Genomic DNA, 23,005 nt, shown 5'->3' with positions numbered 1-23,005 from the left:
CGAGAGGTAGTAACATGAGATGCCAATGGTATAAAAGATCAGAATCACACATCACACCAATTCCTGGAGAGCAACACAGCTTTTCTCTGTGTTTTGTATTTTTTAGTGTCTCTTTGCTTCATTTCTTAGCATTCCATATGCCTGTGTTCTTGATTGTGTTTTGGATTTTGTTTTTATCTGTTATTTTCAACCTTAACCTGTTCTTTGGCAAATGATTTTTGGTTAGTCCATCTCTTGGTCTCTAGTCTGCTTTTTTTCATTCCTAGCAGCAATGTTCCAATAAACCTTTCCTTTGACTACCAAGTCAAATATCTTTACAATTAAATTGAGCTATCCAGCTCGTACTCTTCTTTGGTTTTTTATGTTCTTATTACACTGCATTACTTACTCTTTCATAATCTTAAACACTTCAATCTCTGTTAGTCTGAAACTGCTCAACGCTTGTCTTTCTTTGTAGCTCATACCCTGCAGTTTTGGAATACATCTAACAGTTCTTCGAGGAATTTTCCCTGTTGCTAATATGCCCTTCATTTAATATGATGGCTAACCACTCCATACATATATATATAATATTTAACTTGAAAATTACCAATTTTCCTTGTTACAATATATTTTTATATTCTTATATTCATTTGCTTTTGCAATGGCAAATCTTTGACCTACATTCATTTGAGAGCAATAGCTAAAGTGTATATTGCAAAGCAAAATGGGCAGGCATTTAAGTAAATTTACATTTAGCAGTAACATGAACAGACGGCTTAATTGCACCCAGCAGAATCTCAAAACCTGAGAATTTCAAAAGGCAGCATTCTTATGGCTGCCACTTTTTTGCCCGGCACGTGATTAATAAGGTAAATTCCCTACTACTGCCATATGGAATACATTAAATACTTTAGCTTGTTTGGTTTTTGAAATTTAACTCCACCTCTGTATAGTTCACCCTGTCAAAGCAAATTTTGCTGTGTGTCGGCTGACCCCCCGAAAACCTGAACACTGCATCTGCTTGCTAACTTGTAATTAAAAAAAAAAAAAGTAGAAGAATGCATTAAGAGAAAGAAAGAAAAGAAAGAAAGCGGCAAACATGACCACCCCTGTGTACGATTTGTAATGAATTATTTCTTCAGTCCTCTGACTTTCAGGTGAAAACACCTGTCAGGAGGGGACGGGCGACATCTGCATTCTAAAGCTCTCTGCCAGCTTAATCCATCTTCTTTTAATATGCATTTGCCTCTTTTGCTGAAATCCATGTAATTTCAAAATGGGTAAAACATGGGATTTGATGGACTTTTTAAACAGGTCACACTCAGCGGAAAGCATGTCAATTTGCTCAACACCCGGTTCAGTATTGTTTGCAAGCTGGCGTATTTAGAGAAAACAAGCAAAGGCAATTATCCAAACATACTGAGAGAAACACACTCTACCAAGTGTTGCCGCAATCCACCGCGGTTTACTTTCTTGTCTTAGTTGACAGAAATCAATAGGCTTCTCTTAGAATGTGCTGTAAAACACAAACTTCAGGTAACATGTCACCTAATTCCTTTATGTTACAACTATTTTTGCTGCTTGACCTATTAGACGTTTTCTTTAATTTATAGCGTTTCCCTCAGTCAAGATGGTGAGAAAAATTTCAGTTTCCATAAGTCTTAAAAAAAAAATCTGTAGATTACACATTAGGTAATAGGCAGTGGGTAACAAATTATAAGGATACAGGAGCATAAAACTGATTCTGTGAGGCTTTCAACAGAAAACGCAATAATAGTTATTCAGAAAATGAGGTGCAATTATTGAACTTGAGTCCATAAAATAACTTTCAGATCTGCTAACAATAACCATCCATTTCCTAAACAGTACTTCTTCCCAAGCACTGCGGAGCCAGAAACTATTCCAACAGCAATTAAGTGCAAAGGGAGAGTGCCAGCCCACAACAGAGTACTCCAACGCAAAATTCAGTGGTATATCTTTGGACTGAAGGATAAATTCCAGATCCTTCTAACTCCACACAGTAGGGAACCCAGCTATGAAATGAATTGGGGGTCTAAACACTGCAAGGCAGAATGGTGTAACTGTGATGGCCTGTTTTCAAGACCATGAAACTTGTAGAAAGTCTACGAATAAATCAGTCATTTACTTGTGCTTTACAGATCACTTTATTGTGAGTCTGCAAAGCTAATAAACATGTAAATGTTTGCTCTCCTGCGGAGGTTTGTTGCGCCCTGTGTTGGCTGGGATTGGCTCCAGCAGAACCCTGTGACCATGTAGTTGGCATATAACGGGTTGGACAATGGATGGATGGATGTTTGCTCTCATGCTTCTGGAAATGCCAGCGCACACATGCAATAGCTCCAGACTCAATAAATGTATATTTAATAGAAGTTCAGTACCATTCAGGCTGACTAAGTTTTATTATTTGGCCATTTCTAAATTTTTTTATCAGCTGCCTACTATTACATTACAGAAGATGATTTGTATTTATTTCTACATTGTTCACCTTGTGGATTTGTGTAGTAATTTCATCATTATTCAATAATAATTTTAAGAAAGTATTGATTTATAATGGCATTACAGTGGCACAGTTCTGATCGCTACTATATCACATCTCAATGAACCTGGGTTCAGACAGTGGTTCTAATGTTATGTGTGCATGACCTCCCCAAGTTGGAGTAGATTATCCCCAGGTTTTGTGGTTTTCTATTCACACCTCATTACCTCCAAGTCTGGGGTCACGGTTCTGTCTTAGAAAACAGCGGATTCCTCTCTCCAGGTTAATGGGATACAACTGCCCTTTTTTGGAGTATCTTAGGATCTTGTTCACGAGTGATGGTAAAATGGAGCAGGAGATCAACACGCAGATTGGAGCAGCAGCAACTGTTCTGCGGATGCTGTACTGGTCCATGATAGTGAAGCAGGGGCTGAGTCTAAAGGCAATCTCATCATTTACCAGCCAATCTTCATCCCTGCCCACAACTTTGGTCGTAAGGATGCCCCCTGGGGCAGCCCATCCTACAGGTACTTTGGGCATGTCCTACTAGGCAGAGACCCTGTCTGGAAATTCCCCAGGAAGAGCTGGAACCTGTAGCTGGGGACAAAGTAGATGGGGCTGACCTATTCGGGCTACTGCTGCCACAACCCTCAGCTTGGAAGTGGTTGAGAAAATGAGATGAGATGAGATCTCAAAGACATTCATGTTAGATAACTGAGGATCTCATTGTGTATTAAGAAAAATGATTGTGTTTTCAATTGGGTGTATGGAGGAATGTTTCAGACAAAGTCAAATAAATACATAAATAAATAAGCAAACACAGTACTTGCTAGAGCCCATCCATGTTCTGACAAGGAAAAGGCAATAGAGAATCGAGAATATTTAAATATAGGACCAGAAAAAGACTACACAATCAAAGAGTTGTAACTGGAAAGTCAATGAAGCACAGTCGTCTATCTAAAATAAAAAAAAACAAAATCATAGCGTAAAAAATTTGTAGAATGTTATTCTTTTGTTATTTTTCTGCAAACTTGGATAGAAAATAGCTTTTGAAATGACTTTTAAACCTGTTATTAATTGACCCCTTATAGTTGTACCTCTAAGGAACAAATGGCACCAGGACCCGAGTCATAATGATGGGATTCACAAAATGGCTGTGATGAACGAAAAATAAAATAACACCACAGAAAAACGCTAATAAATAATACATTCCTCAAAATTGCATTAAACTGCTATTTTAGCTTCAAATATCAGAATCCCTAAACATGAAAATCCCAGAAAAGACACATAAATCACCAGGATCCAGTCAGGATTTTGCCACTGAATTATTTACTGGAAAGATAATTTTTTTTATAAAACTGATACAAATGGAAAAGAAAATGTGGCAAAACAAAAGATATTAAAAAAAAACCCACCATACACAAAAAGCGAGAAATCACAAAACTGTCTGAATAGAAGGTTAACCGTTTATTGTGCAATGTAAGGCACCACATTGTTTGCAGTCTCTTGAAAAAAAGCCCAAATGTCAATATGTCAGTATTAAGTAGTGTAGGCAGTGATTAATCTGGACATGCAGAATCTTGATTTGAACACCTCTAACTCTGGGGTGGTATCCACACGATCTTCAAAGTAGCAGGCACATCATCACAACACACAAAACTACTAAGATTTTAACAACTCTTTTCATCATTTTCTGTCCACTAAAGAAGCTGAGAAGACAGATTGGCAAAATGTAATTTCCTGGCAGAAAAAAAAGTGAGTTGATTCAATTTCAGAGTCATAGTGCATTGCTGTCCAGGAAAACTGTCATATTTTACATTTTTTGTCAAACGGTTCATTTTTGTTTAACTTGATAAATGTTTATTATGTAAAACACATTTTGTGTTTTGGGAAGACAAACTTGTCTTGACATGGGCACCCCTGCAGGATGCCTACCATGCTGGCTCCCATCCCAGACTGTTTCCTGTCTTGCACCCAGTGCTGGAGGCATAGATTCTGGCCCCCTGTGACCTTGAATTGGATTAGGTGGGTTTGATAATAGAATAGCATAGTGTTCTGTTACTCCCTTGCAACCTTGCACTGAATTAATCAGGTTTGCAAATGGATGGATGGATACACCTTTAGTGTAATCATAATGTTAAATTTGAAATTCCATAGTGTTCGTGCCACTGTTTTATAGTCTGAACATTTAATTTCAACAATAAAGGCTGCAGGCTATCCAAGCAATGATCTGCCTCGCACATATACAGGATTAAAAAAAAATCCTCAATTTTCATACATTCTTCAATAGTGGCCAGCTGCATTTAAAAAATAAAGATTCACTCTAGGATCAAAAGTGAAGAATGAACACTTTTGTAAAACACACTTCATTTTTTTTTTTTTTTTTGTAATCTACAGAAGCATTAAAAATTTGGAACAAAAGCAGGCTAAGTTGCTTGCTCAGAGTCACATAGGGAGTCTATAGTGGGGACTTAATTAAAATAAATGAAATGTATCTAGTTAAAGCCATTTCACAGTAACACCAAAACACTTGGAAAACAGCCAGGATTCTCTTGGCAGGAACTTATGTGACAACAGATTTTTTTTTTCATCCTGTGATGACCCAAAATCTGTCATTGAACATAGCATTTAATATCCATTTACAGTACTTATCGTCTTACAGTAGGTTGGATCGGGCTACAGCAGGGACAATGACAACGATTTCTAACTTAACGTAGTAGCCCTCTAGTGGCCCACACTGAAACAAGAAATATGTTTAATTACTGCAATAAAACAATATACACTAATTATGATTAATTACATTATTATCCTTGCTTCTTTATCCCTCCTGGGATCACAAATGATTGGGCAGGCGTTCACCCTGCCATCGAGCCAAACAACACAATTTAATAGCCAAAGGAAAGCAACTGGATGGAGGAACCCGTCACACAAAGACAAAGCTGCAATCTGAAAACTGAAAAGGGAAATGCAGCTTTGGCACACACAACACATTTAATGAAAACAAACAAACAAAAAAATGAGGACGTTGTGTCTTCACACACACAGCGCTTCTTTTATCTTTTGATGAAGCTGAGAGTAAATACACTGATTCCACTTTGTGTGACATTCTAAATGTTTAAGTGCTACTCTGTGAAGAGCACTCATGGAATGAGGCCAACATTCTCTCCAGAGCCCCGAGACACTCAGTGCGAAGGAAAACTCAGCTGGTCACAGTGTACAAGCGCAGAGTTTACAGTACATGTGAACATATTCTACAATTAATGATTTCAGAGGGGATCCACACAAAGTTGGAGACGGACACACACAACACCCTAACCCCAGAAATTTAGGATTGAAACAGGTATGAGGAGGAGAAGAAAATGGACTTGTAGTATACATTATGAGCATATGACATTCTTGTGAATTGAAGGTATGGTAATGATAGCAATAAACTGTATCTCTTTCTCGTCATGTTTGATATACACAATTCATATTTCTAGCTGATCCTATAATGACATTTTATCTAGGCCATTCCTTAATTAGTACTAAAATTACTAATTCGGTTTCTGTTCTATAATTATCATTGAAAAGGATGTATCAGTGGCATCTTGCCTTAACTAAGCACACATACACACTTTAGCATTTGTACAAACACTTGCACATAAACACTTAGGTTACTGTTTGTTCTACTAAAATCATAAATGTCTAGGTATTTTTACACAGTTTATGCTTAAAGAAGTTTACTATTTTAATTATTGCTGTTTCCAATGCTCTTCATTTTTTTAACATCTGTAAAATGCATTTTACATACCAAAAAATAAAAAATAGGTAAATGTTACCTCTGTTAAGAACAAATCAAAAGAAGACAAGAGAGCAGTGTTTTAGCAATTTGTGCCTTTAACCATCGTGTTGTCTTTTTAGTGTAGAATTAACTTTTAATGTTGTTTTCCTGTGGCGGATATAGTCACTACCTCTGACGTGTGGGTGCCCAGGTTCAATTGCCAGCTGAACTTCATCGGTGTGCAGTTCACAAATTTTCTACGAGTTTTTGGGGACTCAGACCCCAATACACATTCAGAGGAGGCTTGTGTTACTTTAATTGCCATGTCTAAATTGAACCGTTGTGGCTGTGTTTGAGTGTTCTGTGTTATAGGGTAAGGTTATTTCCTTTCTGAAAGCTGCTAGTACAGGCTCAGCCTCTCTGCAGTCCTTATTTGTGCTATGGTTTAGTAATTGTATGAATGCATTTCAAACTATATAGTGGATTCAGAAAGTATTCAAACCCCTTTATTTTTTCACATTTTACTATGTTGTAGCCTTGTTGTAAAATCGTTTACCCCAACTGTCAAAGTGAAAACATCATTTTAGACGTTTGATTTATTGTATATACTCATGTATAAGTCGGGTCTTTAATCGATCATAAAATTAAACGCCCATTCAAAAATCCGACACATAATTTTTTATTTTTTTTGACATCTTCTTGCCTCCTCCAATCTCACATCAGTTTCTCAGATGCATCGAATTTTGTTGCAGTAGCACAGTTACCAATTTCTTTCGCTACTTCAACAACATTTAATTTAAAACCAGCTTCTTCTGATTGAATGCTTCATCGTAGATAAGGGATGCTCTTACGATAAAGGTGTATGAGGGTGTGAGATACAAAAAACACAAATCAGTGCAAACATTGCTTCAGAATGGTTCAGGTATTACCATGTGGTCACGTAGGCACAATAGAGAAAGAGAGAGAGAGAGAGAGACGTTAGAAGCACAAGCTGATATAGCGCATTGCTGCACTCACATAGTTAAAAAAGGCTGTGTGATCCGTGGTTACTCTCTCAGGTGGGCGTTAGCATATCATAATCTCTTGGACCAATAGCGTGAGTTTTCCAAATTCAAGATAGTATAAAACACCAGAAATTATACGATAAAATCAAGTCCTGACTTATCCGTAGGAGAATTTATCCGTAAGTACTGTATATACAGTAAATTTATTAAAAATACAAAACTGAAATATTACATTGACACAAGTACTCAGACCCTTTACTATGTTGAAGCACCTTTAGGCAGTGATTCCGCTCGGGAGTCTCCTTGGGTCAGATGCAACAAGCTTTACACACATGGATCTGGGGATTTTCTGCCATTCTTCTCTGCAGATCCTCTCAAGCTCTTTCAAGTTGAATGGAGGCCATCAGTGGACAGCTGTTTTCAGGTGTCTCAAGAGATGTTCCATTCGGTTCAAGTCTGGGCTTTGGCTAGACAACTCAAAGACATTCCCAGAGCTGTCCCTGAGTTACTACTGTGTTGCCTTTGCTTTGTACTTAGGGTTGGAAGACGAACTGTTGGCCCAATCTGAGGTCCAGAGAGCTCAGGGGCAGATCTTTATTAAGAAATTCTTTGTATGTTGCTCTGTTTGCTATGACATTTGACACATTTGGCTTAGGTGCATCCCATTCTCTTGATCATCACTGAGATGTTTCTACACCTTGTTTGGAGTCTACCTGTGGTCAATTCAATTGATTGGACTGACTAAAGAAGGCACACACCTGTCTGTAGAAGGTCCCACAGCTGAACAGAAACCAAACCAAGCAAAGGAAAAAAAAATGAATTTAAATGATTTTAGTACAAGGCTGCAACATAACAAAATGTGCAGAAGGTGAAGGGGTCGGGATACTTTCTAAATGCCCTGGATATATCTTCTCTTTACATTTGATAATTTCATATATCACAAAAAAGGTTTTCCTAAAGTTATACGCAGAAAGTCCATCCATCCATCCATTATCCAGCCCACTATATCCTAACTACAGGGTCACGGGGGTCTGCTGGAGCCAATCCCAGCCAACACAGGGCACAAGGCAGGAAACAAACAGGGTGCCAGCCCACCTCAGATAAGCAGAAAGTCTCTTATATAAAATGTATAACAATATATGGTGTGTAACAATATGTCTCTATAATACCCTACGTAGGCTGTGGTGAATTTCAATCGCTAGTCACTATGTCACTATGCTATGAACATTTAATAACCTTTGCACTCATATACATAACTTGTTATTTTTATTTCATATTATTTTTGTCTCTAGTTATTATGTTACACTACTTGTTTTCCCTTTTTATGCCATATATTATACATTGTTGCTTTTTGTTTTCTCTGTTATGCTGTGTTGGTCTGTGAGAAATCAAAGATCAGGTTAAAATAAAATCAAAGATCAGGTCAGAATTAGTCAAATGTAGGTTGATATCATACTTGGACTTAAACACTTTATCTTCATTGTGAGAGACACATAGGAAAGCATCAATGGAAGGCAAAGAGGTTGAATTGTTCAATTGTTAATGTGTCATAGGTCTTTGACAAGGCACCATGCAGTAGAGTGAGCCAGCACTGAGGATTAGTGTCTGTGGTGCAAATGAGGGTCAAAATAGCAAATGGATATGTAATGGAAGTTTAAAAATGAAGGAGGGTCTACAATGGGAACCTGTTCTCAACTTGCTCATATTCTGAAATGTAATGCATGTGACTTCCAAAGGATGTCTTGCTTACTGATGTTCTGAAATATGAAATGGAATTAAGGGAGAGCTAGTAGGGAAAACAAGCATTAGAACATTAGAACACTCTAGAGGAGAACAGGCCATTCAGCCCAACAAAGCTCGCCAGTCCAAGCAGTCTAAAATACAGTAGAATGCACAAAGAACCAGATTATATTTAAGTGTGAAAAAAGCAAGAGACAAGGAAAAGAAAGATGGATGGTCATATGGTGTAAAGTTGTTCAGAGACACACTCTTCAGGGCATGGACCTCCACCAGATGTGGGCTCATCAATGATATAATGGTGTGATGGGTAATCCGCACATAGTGGGTGGTTTGTATGCATGAAGGAAGATTAACAAACTGAAAACTATTAAGTGTAAACTTTATACAGATGGTGGAAGTGGAACCAAAAGCTTTCTCCACTAGAGAAAGTTGGAATTTGTATTACATATGTAATGAATATAGTAAGTATTAGTATGACATATGTAGTAACACTATGGTTGTTCTAAATTTAGCCCAGAAAATTATTGGTAAAGGGTGTTTAAGAGGGTTGTTTAAGGTCATGTTCAAGGTCAAGGTTATTTTATTGTCATCAGCAACTGTGTACACCTACATAGTGAGATGAGACAACGTATCTCCATGAGCCACGGTGTAACGTATAGCAACATACAACAAAGTGCAAGTTGTGACAGAAGCAATAAAATAAATAGACAATAGATAATAAATACAAATAAAGGACAAATACAATAAATAGCCAAATAGTCAATGCAACAATGTAACAGTATAATGTGAAAGGGAATACTTTAGTAAGACAGGAACTAGACATTTAAGGTGTATCTGTTGTGTAATATCCGTGAATAAAAAGGAGTTTTTCTCCCTCTTGGGATTAATATGATGCTTTTCCTTATTAAGTATCTTTCTGGTTGGGTTTTGTACTCTTTAATTGTCTCTTGAGAAAAGTTAATTATTACTATAAAATTTAAATAATGTATCATCATGTTGTGTTTCTGTTGCTTATGCCTGGCCCGGTTGCTAGAGGTGGGGTGTGATGATTGACATTGTTAGCATGAAGCCGTAAATACAAGAGCAATGCAGTTCCCAGTTTTTCATGATTTGATTCAGTTCTTTAAAAATAGTTCAACTTTTGCTTTGATTTTTCATTCTTTTGGAATTCTGAATTTTCCATGCCCTTTCTGTTCTGCATTTTACTTAAGTCGTTTGGTTCCTCTCATCTTCCTGTCTACAGTCCTCCTTCTGTCCATTACTTTGATTCATTTCCTGGTTTTGCTTCAGTGTCTCTTCACTCAATGACATTAAGGAATTAGTGTTGACTGTGTGAATATGCTCAGTAGTAGCAATAGGTATTAAAGTGGTCTAATACAATCAAACTGTCAGATACGTGGGCATCGGGCGCATTTTATGGGTTCGTGATGGAAAAATACAAGGAAGGAGTTAAGTGTAACACAACCACTAGCTTTTGTTCGATCTTTTTCCTTAGAATCGAGGAAGAGAAAACATCAGAGGACCACTGAGGTCACATCAGGTACTTCCTGTCTGCCCCTTCCAGTCTTGTACATTGTGGAAAGATCAGCCCAGCTAAAGACAGAGACGCAGACCCACAATGTTCAGAATACACACTCTTTATTTTTCCTCTTTCACAACACACAGAACAGTGCACAAATTACCCCCAATTAGGTTCAGTCCAGTCTTTCTTTCTTTCTTTCTTTCTTTCTTTCTTTCTTTCTTTCTTTCTTTCTTTCTTTCTTTCTTATTCTACTGCCACCTTCACTCCTCCATACTCAATGGAGTGAGGTGGCCCCTTTTATAATGCACCCAGATGTGCTCCAGGTGCTCCCTGATGACCTTCTTGCAGCACTTCGTGATGTGGCGGAAGTGCTGCGGTCCAAGGCTCCATAGTCCTTTGGGCACCTCCTGGCAGTGGCCACAGATCCCCACGGGGTTGATCCTTACAGCTCCGTGTCTTCCACACAATGGTTGCCCTCTGGTGTCCTGGTGAAAGAATTGCTCCTCTCCCGGTCCCCTGCTTCTCCAGGCCTCCTGGTGGGGCAAGGTCCCCGGTCATCCATCACAACATATATAGCCTGACGACACATTGGAAGCCACTGTTCACACATGGGCCATCTTCTGAAGAGACTGGAACTCTGAGCCACTGAGATTCCTCTTTATTTTTTCAACAACAGCAAATATCGATCGTTATCTTGGTACAATTGTGCTTACATTTTGTCCTCTGGACATTGCATTTAAGTCAGCTATCCTGTGGTGCAGTAAACATCATTTCTATGTGCTTTGTATTCATTTATAGGGATCATCCAAGATTTAAGAAAAGCTTTATTACCTCCAAACAAGAAGGACATAAACAAGATACTAATGCAGAAATCCCTCATAGACTCTTTTTTTTGTTTTACAGATCTGACAATTGGACCCTGTAAAGTCCAAAGCATCCAGAGTATTAAAATCATAATTAACACAATTCACACTGGAGGGAAAGATAATTTCTTACAGTGCATAACAATAGATGTATGAAAAAATGTCACGATTTTGTCAAAGTTCACAACAATATAAGGTACAATGGGAGAAAAAAAAAAAATTATAGAGAAATAAACTGTGAAGATTCCACAATTTTCATTCCAGTATGCATTTGTTAATTCTAACCTACTGTACACTTTGCAAAAACATACCAGGATTCTGTGACCATTTTGTTGTCAGTTTTAGCACATTGACTTATGGATTCTTCTTTTATGATTGTCTTTTTTTTAAACGATGTATGCAGTTTAAGCTTAGTTCAGGGTTTGTTTCCTTTTCTGCCCTGAAATTTCTTTGGAAAAGTTTTACTGACCCATGCAATTCGCATTCAGTTGAAATTGGTTACCTACAAAGTTGTGGATGTGTATGTATGTTCATATATATTATACATATATATATATATATATATATATATATATATAAAGCAGTCACAGCTTTCAGTGCTAGTTTAACAATTACTATGTAATGACTTTCTTTTAGTTTCACAACACAGTTACTCAAAAAAGCCACTGAGTGCATGTTTGTAGGAGGACTTGGCATGGAGGCAGCAGCTTTTGACACAGTTAGTCAAGTTAATGATTATAATGTGATGGCTTTGTGAAAGAAATCTTTAAATGTCTATGTTCTCTTGTTTGGAAACACTGCCATAGTTCTGCAACCCGAAAACTTGAAAAAAAATGGAAGGCTGGCGCAGTCAACTGTGGGGGTGGACAGAATGGACAGAAGATTGCTTTCTTTTCTTTTATTTGACTGATGAGGTTGTGCTTTTAACAGTGAATTCAAGAAGTCTTCTGGTAGTGTGCTGCGTCTTGGGTGAGGGCAGGACACCAAGGGTTAGTAACAAAGGCAACAAAAAATTGAGGATTTGAAAACAATTCTTCACATTGATGGAGAAAATGTTAGGCAAGGCCTAAACAACAAACATGGGTGATTACTGAAATAAACATTGCATGTAGATAAATAGATAATACTTTATATATATATATATCTCTCTGCGTATAAAGTACAATCTCAGTTTGTTTTTTGTTCGTAATGCACAGCTTTGTTTATTAAGCCACAGAATTTAGCATGCTGGTACTTCTCATCATAATTTAGGTTTTTGGTACGTACCTTTCAGCCTCGCTTCACTGGGCTACTTCAGCAGCTTTTGCTGGAAGGAAGTGCCAAGAAATACTACAGTGTGATCTGTCGACAGAGAAATTGCAGCAAACGGGTTCTGATGCTTGTGTAATAGCTACCAAGCTTGCTTTTCAACCAACAGATTCAGGTGTGATTACAACCCAGTACCTTTAACACTTTCTTTAATCAAGCATTTCCCTTACTATTTTTGCCCAGGAATTGTACTATTGTACTATCTTGAAGGACAAAGCAGGAAATTTAAATAAAGGGACTGGAAGAATAATGTAATAGGAAAAAAAAAAAAAACAAAGCCAAAACCGGAAGAAAAGAACAGATTGTAGAAACCCATAATGCAAAATCAAAAATCAAAGATTTACTTCAAGAAGAAATCTAATACCAAAATAACAAAGAGAGAATCACATGTAATATCCAGCAAGTTAGTCACGCATTTCCTTTAATATTTGTTTTCATAGGCCTGCACTATGTCGAAGGAGAAAGTAGGAAATTTCAATGAAGGACCAGAAGAATAACGTGGTCACAAAAAGAAAAAGACAAAAACAAAGCTGAGGTCAAAACTGACAAGACAAGAATTGATTGTGGAAACCCATAATGCAAAACCAAAAATCAAAGTCTTATTTCAAGCAGGGATTTAATACAAACAAATACAAAATTGCACATAATGAATTATCCAGTAGGTTTACCCAAACTTGGATATTTTGGGGTGTAGGTGGGTGTCCTTTTACACTGTTGCGGTGGAAGGCATCATTGATGTATAAGTTCTGGCTCATGATGGGAGCACAACTGAGGCAACGGGTGATGCAAAGCTCTCAGAATGGTGGCATCCTTTACCGAAAACAAGACGGTGCCAAAAATAATGTTATTAATTTAAGACTTTGTTGGACAGTTATCATCTCCAAAGATCTTGACCATACATTGTTCTCCTTAGCCTGAAGAGGTCTATCAATTTTGTACATTTAAGATGCCTCACTTAAAGGTTTTCCAGTGCTGTATCTGTCCTGGGGTCTTTATACACAAAGGGAACTCCAGTTTCTGTATTACATCTTGCCTGAAGAAGGAGAATGAGTTTCCTCGAAAGCTTGCATATTGTCATCTTTCTAGTTAGCCAATAAAAGGTGTCATTTTGCATGACTTCTGATAACAACTATTAAATAAAGGCTTCAAATTTAAAAAATGTCAAAAATGGATTCTCTGGGTAAGAAAGCCCCATAATAGACTTCATTTTTTTTTAAGTTTAAGAAAACTCCAGAAACTGCCCTGGGTGTAGGCCATATTGTATCCAGAGTTGAGTATTTATTGCAGTTTTGGTTATTTCAACCAGATACCAATATAAGAACATTGTATATAAAGAAGCTTTCCAATACTAGAACATTATTTGTTCCCATGGAGAAAATTTGGCTTTTAACAGAAGCTCTTTAAATAAAAAAGCTCATAAATAAATAGATAAATATATGTACGTGGTCTGAACACACACACCAGAGTGGCTAAAAAAGAAGAAAAAAATAGAAACAAAGAAAACTATGCAGGCGTATTGCTGTTGGTATAAAGAAGCCCTGGTGGTGTTTCTTCACACACTTCTGATGAATGATTCATTGACTGCAAGCCTATCACAGAGACGATGTGCAGCATTGCTCATAAGGCACTCAGTTTTGTTTTAATTCTCTCCTCCTCTACTACCTCCAGAGGGTCCAGGGTTCATCCTATGAAGGAGATTACCCTTTTAATTAGCTTGTTTGACTTGGGCAGCCTCTCTTGAAGTGATGTTACCAGCACAGCACAACACAGTGTAGAACATTGCTCTGGCCATAACAGAGTTATAGAAGATTTGAAGGTTGTCACTACCCACATTAAAAGAACGCAGTTTCCAAAGGAAAAAGAGCCTACTCTGGCCTTTCATATATACAGTAGTTCCTTTCTATTCTGAGACCAGTCCAACTGGTCATTGATGTGGACCCCAAATAATTGTAGGAGTGGACCACCTATAAATCCATTTACTGAACAGTGACTGGACGTACAAGCTGTTTGCAGTGAAAGTCAGTAACGGTAGTTATGTACTAAATTCAACAAATTTGAAGGTAATAAAGTTGGATAATGCTATATATAATTTGAACTATCATTACTTTTTACCTCTCTACTTCCAGTTCTTCAACCAGGCAGCACAGAGCATTTTCATCCATCCATCCATTATCCAACCCGTTATAGCCTAACTACAGGGTCACGGGGGTCTGCTGGAGCCAATCTCAGCCAACACAGGGCGCAAGGCAGGAAACAAACCCGGGCAGGGCACCAGCCCACCACAGGAGTATTTTCAGTGTAAATATTTTGAATGTAGAAGATGATCACAGGTAGAAAATTTCACAATACAGAGCTTGTGTAAAAGCTAGCCCGGCCACAGACAGACACGACAACGCAGTGTCCACCACACACACGTTTATTTACAGCAATTATATACAATATTTACAGTTCACAGTCCTTGGCTCCTTTGGCTGTCTCCACTCCTGTCCCGCAAGCTCCTTCCTTCTTCCCCCTGACTTTGGCTTCACGAATGGAGTGAGGTGACCCCTTTTATCCAGCCCCAGATGTGCTCCAGGTGCCTGATGATGGACTTCCGGTAGCACTCCCCAGTGTGGTGAAAGTGCTGCCCTTGCACCCAGAAGCACTCCCGACATAAACTATCCCCGGTCTGTCAGCACTTCCTGGTGTCCTGGAAGTGCTGTCCCCCAGGGATCAAGGTCCGGCCAGGTACCCAGGGAAAAGAAGTACCACTCTCCCGGTTCCTCCTTCCTCCAGGCATCCCGGCGGGCCAGGGTTCCTGGCCATCTATCATACTTGACAGAAACTTAATATTTACTTAAGTGTGCAGACACTCAAGAAACACCCTTTATTTGCTTCCCAGAACAACTGAAATTTAAACTGAAGACATCCCTTGCACACTCCTATTGTACTCACAAGAAAAGAAACAGTAAGGCTGGTCCCATGTCTTACGTCATACCTATTACTCAAAAGAACAAAATGAACCAATTTCTTACATTATATATAATAAACACTGAACCTTATCACCATATTAGCATCTGAACATTTTCTCCTTTTGCTTGTAGATATATTCTTTCAGAAACAAACTTTAATATTAGGTACTAATGTCTAAAGTCTGCTTATACAATAAGTACAATTATGTTCTAGATTAAATAAAATATGTTTTAAAAGTTGCATTTGGAGCTAACTTGCACTAATTTTAACTCCTGAAAGTTATTATGTATTTGAGGCAGATAAAAGTCATTTATTCACTAATTTTTCATACCTGCTTGTTTCATTATGTCATGAACTAAGGAGTTTCTGCCAACAAAACTGCAAAAACTGTGGCAAATGCCCTACAAGTTGAAGGGTCTGTCAGCCTTCAGCTTGTGTAGCAAAGTGCGAAAAAAGAATCTTCATTAATAAAAATATTTATTTTACAAAAATCCCATGAAACAAAGGAAGCTCTAAGGAGTACAAGAGACATAGAAGGAGTTGCCTAAAATAGGCACTCCAGCTGTAACAAGTCACCATTCAAAATCTGAAGGGATGGTCAAAAACAGAGCAAATTCAGGAAATCAATTATATTAAATTGCACAGAAAAGCAGAACTCACCAATGCCACTCAGCATTCAGAGAACCACTAAGTACTGTGTGCTCTCTCAGCCTTTATAGAGCTGAAAATGTGTGAATTTCCCCTTGGGATTAATAAAGTACTATCTATCTATCTATCTATCTATCTATCTATCTATCTATCTATCTATCTATCTGTTATATAGTGCCTTTCACTCTATCTATCTATCTATCTATTATATAGTGCCTTCTATCTATCTATCTATCTATCTATCTATCTATCTATCTATCTATCTAAAACAGTCCTTTGACAGTGATGAACAGGAGGCCCCGCCTCTTGTGGAACCACTCACAACACACAAGGTAACACAAGCATGGATACACAGAAATAAACTTGTACACAAGACTAATAAAACACAGAATAATGCAAATAATTAACAAAAGTAACAATATTAACATCAACAGAAGAATCAAAAATTAACAAAAAAGACTTAATACAGGAATTTGAATACCAGCATGACATGGAACATGGTGGGCCAGTGCCTACCGAGGCCATATTTAGTCCATTAACTTATATTATGCCAACCTGTGTTGCACAATATTACCACATCTAAAATATGCAGTTATCATTCTGGAGTTCTAGTGTCACATCCATCAATTTACTGAAACTGCTTGAAAGAACTTCAGAATCATGGCAAACTGGTACAAGTGAAGATAAGATGCCAGTCTGTTGTGACACACTCCCAGGCACACAGGTTTACCCACTAATACCGGTTGAATTGTTAATCTATGTGTAAGCATTATGGGTCTCATTTTTGTAAATTTGTAATATTATATCTGCTGTATGATGTTTTCCAGGTTGTCATTCAATATTGCAAGATTTTTTGTGAGACAACATTCAATGTGGCTTACTCCTGGTCACATTTGTGTTAAATCTTGGTTTTGACATTTCTTAATTCAGTCCGATTTTGTTACTGGATTTGTCGGCTTATTTTTCATGGTATTTATAATTGTTATCATTATCATGGTGATGCCACTGCCACCTCATTTTGTGCTTGTTTCTGATCTTGTTTGTAGTGATGGCATATGTTGCTGGTCATGTGAGTGGGCATCATTGCAATAAAAGATGTCATCACTCAGTCACTATTTATGATGGTGATACAACGTACCTTACGTTCTATTATGTAGTAATTCATGTTTATGTATGCTATTGTTATTTTGTTGTTTTCAAATAATTTTATGCCATTATGTTTATTACTATGTAGTGTCTTTTTAGAAGTACCTCTCTTCCTTGTTCTTTGTGGTTGAAGCACCAGGAGGCTGGCAGGGCCGTCTTTAATGCATAGGCAAACTGGGCAGTTGCCCGGTTGCCCCAAGAGTATAGGGGCCGCATGCTAATCTATGTATGTTGTGACTTGCTGAGTGGTTATGTAGGTGGGGGCCCCAGTGCACTATTTTGCCCGGGGGTCCTATAATGCTGTTAAGATGGCCCTGGAGGCTAGACCATCCTGACATCACCATTCCTGAGCTCTCTGTCTGGCTATTTAGGTTAGCTGAGAAGGCTCAGGAGCAGATCAATTCATTTATTGTCGAGTACTCACTAGTGTTGCTGTTTATGTTGGATTTACTGGTTTTGTGACTTTCTTGCTTTTGACATTTTGATTACTGGACTTTGGACTTGTTTAATGCCTTTAAGGCAATTCATTTTGTCTCTTTTTGCCTGGGTAAGCGTTTTCCTGTAGTTTTCTACTTTTGACAGATATATCTTTGATGTAAAATTATTCTCTTTATTTCTTACTGGGGTCTGATGGTTATCTTTCATCTTGTGGGTCTATTTGTGTACTTTTTGTGTTGTTTTTCTAGCTTCCCATTTTTGTGGCCTAATCTGGCTGAAGCCAGCAGGTAGTATTTGAAGCCTGGCTGAGATTAGGTGGGCCTCTTCTGGGCAGGTTAGTCAAGGTCCTTACCTGTTACATGGGCTAGTTTTGGAGGCCTTGCACCCATTCCATATTTGTGAAGACTCAGTTTCATGACATGTAAAAGCTTTTGGATTCACCGTGAAACCAAATTAATAATTAGTTAGAAGTAAATAAAACAAGTGAGTGTTCTTTTATATTGTTTTCCTGAATACAGTTTGGGTTTGGGTTTCTGCCTTTGATATTTGATTCTTTTGTCATGACACTCTTGCTCCAAACTAAGATTTTGGTTGCTCCATTTGCTTAACTCAGCCCCTGGTCATTTATTCCTTAGTCTCTTGCTCTGTTTCAGTATCCGTAACAGTGGTCATATTGTTTATAATAAAGACATCCCTTTGCTGATGTGTGTGTAGCATGTGGTGTCATGTGGGTGTGGCATATCACACCCACTTTAAGATGGCAATGTCCAGCAGTCACAATCCAACGTTTTCTTTTAAATATCACAAAATATGCCAAAAATACACATAAATGCTTCATAAGGTCGTCTGAAATAAGAGACAAGTCCAAGTACCAAATCTATAAATGAAGAAATATTTATTCAATTAACAAAAGGAGAACAAAAAAGAGGCAAAGAAAAATCGGTCTTAAAAGGCAAGCTAACCCAAAGCAAATAAATCCCAGACTCCAATAGTGGAAGAACTAGAGACAGAAGCAATAAATCAGAAACCATTCACTCTTTGAAACAGCAATGAACCCCTGAAGGTTCCACCCCTCGTCCTTACAATATGTAGGCCCCTAGTGGTCCTTCAGGGTAGTACCACCTTTTGGGTTCCATACACAAAAACAAGAACACATCTCATATATTCAGTAAATAATAAATAAACAGAATAAATGTAATCAAAATGCATAAATAAAATAAGCACATAAAAAAATAATACTTTAAAACCAAGAACAAAGAAGACACAGAAAAGGAAAATAAGCATAAGCCTGAGAACAAATGCCAGCAGAACCCTTTTTTGTGCTCAGTTGTTTATTTTATTTAAGAAAGTCAAAAATAAGTCAATATTTCAGAATGTGAAACAATCAGCATGTGAAATAAACACATATGACACCCTTCACCCATCCCTGTCCCAAGATCCATTCCATTCTTAACTGGTCACACCACCCACCACACACGATCTGAGGAGTGCCTGCACATAAAAGATTAAACTGAGGAGGCAGCCGATTCTCAGATATGAATGGACTCATTGGATGCTCCATTAATCTGTGATGCACACAACTCATAATGATCAAGTTGTAAATGGAGGACAGCCAGCTCTTCAGTGAGATTAAATCAGGGGACTCCCATCTAGAGGCAAGAAGAAGTTTAGTAGCTACAGTACCAAGACATCCACATTTATGCTGGTGCACTGCCAGAACAAGGCCTGAAAGATCGAAGACTACAAGAATATGTGGCAAGAGAAGAACAGGAACTAATAGCATTGAAGAGAGTGATCAAGAGACCAGAAAGCCGGCACACTAGAACAAAACTAATACATATGCATAAATATCCAAGGGGCATCACAGGGTAAAGGTCCACTAAATGCAGCTTACGAGTAATAATATCTAACCTGTGTGCAACATTAAACTGAGTAAAATGATGATTGGATTGGGGTTTCTTGATGAAAATATGACTTATTTAAAAACTGTATCCCAGCAAAATGGAGAGGATAATGTGAGGCCCTGGGACCACAGAGAGATGAGAGGCAAAGGTTTACAGGAAGTCTGACATAGCAGGGAGCAAATAATTGAGACAGACCTCCTGAGAGAAGAAAGGATGCCAGAAAGAGAGAAAAAAGAATGACAGGGTAAAGGAGACGTCATGTGCCCTGTCAAAAAACAGGGCCTATTAAAGCCGATTGAGGCCTTTCTTGTCCGATTCTGGGCAATTCTTGTTGTTGTTGCACTAAGCACTGAATGAAACTGTAGGTAGAAGAAAAAGCTGGAAGAAGGAATGTAAAAGTGAGACTAAAGGTTTTCAAATGATTTGAGGCCAGAATCTCCATCAGAATATGTCAATAAAACCAACTTTTCAAAAGCAAGGATCTTTAGTCTATGGTTATGAACCCCTTACTTTTATTTTTTAACTTTGATTTTGGGCTTGCGTTCTGTGTTTTGGTCCTGCTTTCTTGTGTCTTTTTGTGCTGTCACTCTTCTGCCTGCCCATTGATTACCTGCATGATGCACCCCAAAGAAATCTCTTCGTTTCTCAATTATTTAGTCTTAAAAAGCCGTCATGATGTCAGCTACTTTTTCCATCGCAGCATAACAAGAACAAAGGTTCAAGTAACCATGAGTATCTTTGGGTTGATTTGAGGAAAAATGAAGACCCTGGAGAAAACTCACACAGATACAGTGGGAGCGTGCAAAACCCACAGACATGCCTAAGCTGGCATATGAACCATGAAGCTACGTGTCAGGAGTGTTAAGCACTGCTTCACAATACAACTAGTCTGCCTTTCATCATGTAGGTGATAATACAAACCAAAGCAGGACCGTCTGCTCTGTTCACATTGCTACTTGCACTTAACGCGCTAATAAATGTCAAAGGTGTGACTGATATGTTTAAAAATTTGGATGTTTTGTAGCTTGATTTGATGATAATTAACAAGTGTAAAAGACCTTTAAATGACATGTTGCTCAAGAGAAGGTTGATAATTATAATTTCTGTATTAAAATAGAATAAAAGGAATAAATACTTTTGCATAATTATTTTCAAATATGGATGTCATATTTTGTGTGTGATGTGTGTTTTGTATGGTAGTGAGTAAGTCACTTAACTTGCCCGTTCTTATAGGCTCAAGAAGTGGGGTCACAAAAGCAAAACGTGAGACATAACTTACTTAGACTCAGTCCAGTACGAATGATTAATGTTACTAGCATCAGAAGTAACCTACAAAACTGGATCTCAACTTAGTTAAAAGCAGGAGACAAAGAGAACAGATAAGAGGAAAATGCTCCACATGTGGTGAGGCTGTCAGCAGAGACCCTCGTTGGGTCTGTCCTGGGACCATTACTTTTTCTGATTTATTTTAATTAAATAGATTTTGGAACAGTTGGCACATTTGTAAAATTCACAGATAATATTAAAATTGGAGGAATGGCAGACACTGAGGAGGTAGCAAAAATAATTCAAAATGATTTGGTGAAGGTTCAGAAGTGGGCAGACACTTGGAAGAGGCAGTTTAATGTAGAAACGTGCATAATGCTACACTTGGGCAAAAGGAACATCAATTATAAGTACAAGATGGGAGACACTGTCCTACCGAAAGGAAACTCTAAAAAGGATTACGTTGGTTTATGTTGACACAACATTTCCAACATCTAAGCAATGTGTAGAAGCAAATTAAAAGGCAAATAAACTGTTAGGTTATATCGTAAAAACTGCTGAAAACAAATCAAGCCACGGTATGTTCATGCGAGACCGCATCTGCAGTACTGATGACCATGCCAAAAAAAGACACAGCAGCATTTGAAGCTGTGTAGAGGAGAGCAACCAAATGCCTCCTAGGACTTACGCACATATGCTACTCTGAGAGACTCTGAGAATTAAATCTATTTAGTCTCGAGCAGAGGAGACTGCAAGGGACCTAAGCCACATCTGCAAACTCCTTGAAGGCATTGATAAACAAGATTCAGCTGAGAATTCTTTCAACTAAATAATGAATCACAAACTCGAGGACAGCAGCGGAAATTAAGGGGAAGCGCATTTAGGACTGAACCAGGAGACACTTTTTTATGCAAAAAGTTGTGGGAGTCTGGAAGAAACTACCGAGATTTGAAGTTGAAGTAGAAACCTTTGCAACCTTTAAGAAGTATCTGGATGGGATATGAGATAGGTTAGCTATTTACTAAACAAACAAGCTTGTTTAGCAGTCTCAATGGTCTCCTTTCACTTGACAAACTTATTATAGTCCTTCTAGCTGTGTAAGCCCTTGCTGTAAAAAGCCTGGTCTCCTAGAAACTATTGAAATCGTCATAAAAAAATTTGAAATGCAGAGTCAGTGGTTTCATTTTGCAGACGTGCTCTCTCCCTTTCTCTGTCAGTGAGTAAGCAAGTCTCTCTCTCCTTGGAGGTTTCGATGTGCTTGCTTCACTTGTGTATTAGCAGCTAAGCGAGTTTGCCGTAGCCTCACAATTCTTTCTTCTTCTGACTCGTTAACTTGGGGCCACCTTGTCAGCTCTTTGAGCTTCATGCTGTTGCCTCGCACTTTCAGCCCGGACAGACAGACCCACGTAGACGTTTATATATAAGATGTTTTTATACGGTGCTACAGTACTGCTTATTGGAGGGTACTTCCTCCTAAGTTTGTGATTGATAATGTTATGAAGATGATTAAAAACAGTTCAAAGATTACGTAATAATGAATGCCTGTTGGCATTATTTAAAACAGTGGGGTGAAGGAAAAGAGATAGGGAATTTGTTGACAGATATTTAAGACTGAACAACAGCTAATCATGATCATTTATGCAATGGGAAAGTTCTGTGTAAAATTTACAAAGTATCTCGCTGTGGAAAGTTTAAGCCTTAGCTCCATTATGACTGTCGGTTATGAATCGCCAATGGGGAGGATCTGACGGTCATCTTGGACTGGGTATCAGAGACACAAAGAAGTGCAAAAAGTGTTGTGTAAAACACACTGCTCTGGTGACATCAGAGAGCAAAAGCAAAGTATGCTCACCACATACTGGACCTGTAAAAATATCTACTACATGTTGTTTTCATTTTGCTACAAATATTGTTTTCTATCTATGAATCCATTATTTAGCCATCCCCTTGGCGCCACAGGTTGCTGGAGTCTGTC

This window comes from Polypterus senegalus, chromosome 6 (genome assembly GCF_016835505.1).
Source record: "Polypterus senegalus isolate Bchr_013 chromosome 6, ASM1683550v1, whole genome shotgun sequence".
In the NCBI taxonomy this organism is placed as follows: domain Eukaryota; kingdom Metazoa; phylum Chordata; class Cladistia; order Polypteriformes; family Polypteridae; genus Polypterus; species Polypterus senegalus.
The sequence above is the reverse complement of the archived record's forward strand: the minus strand, read 5'-3'. Positions refer to the sequence as shown.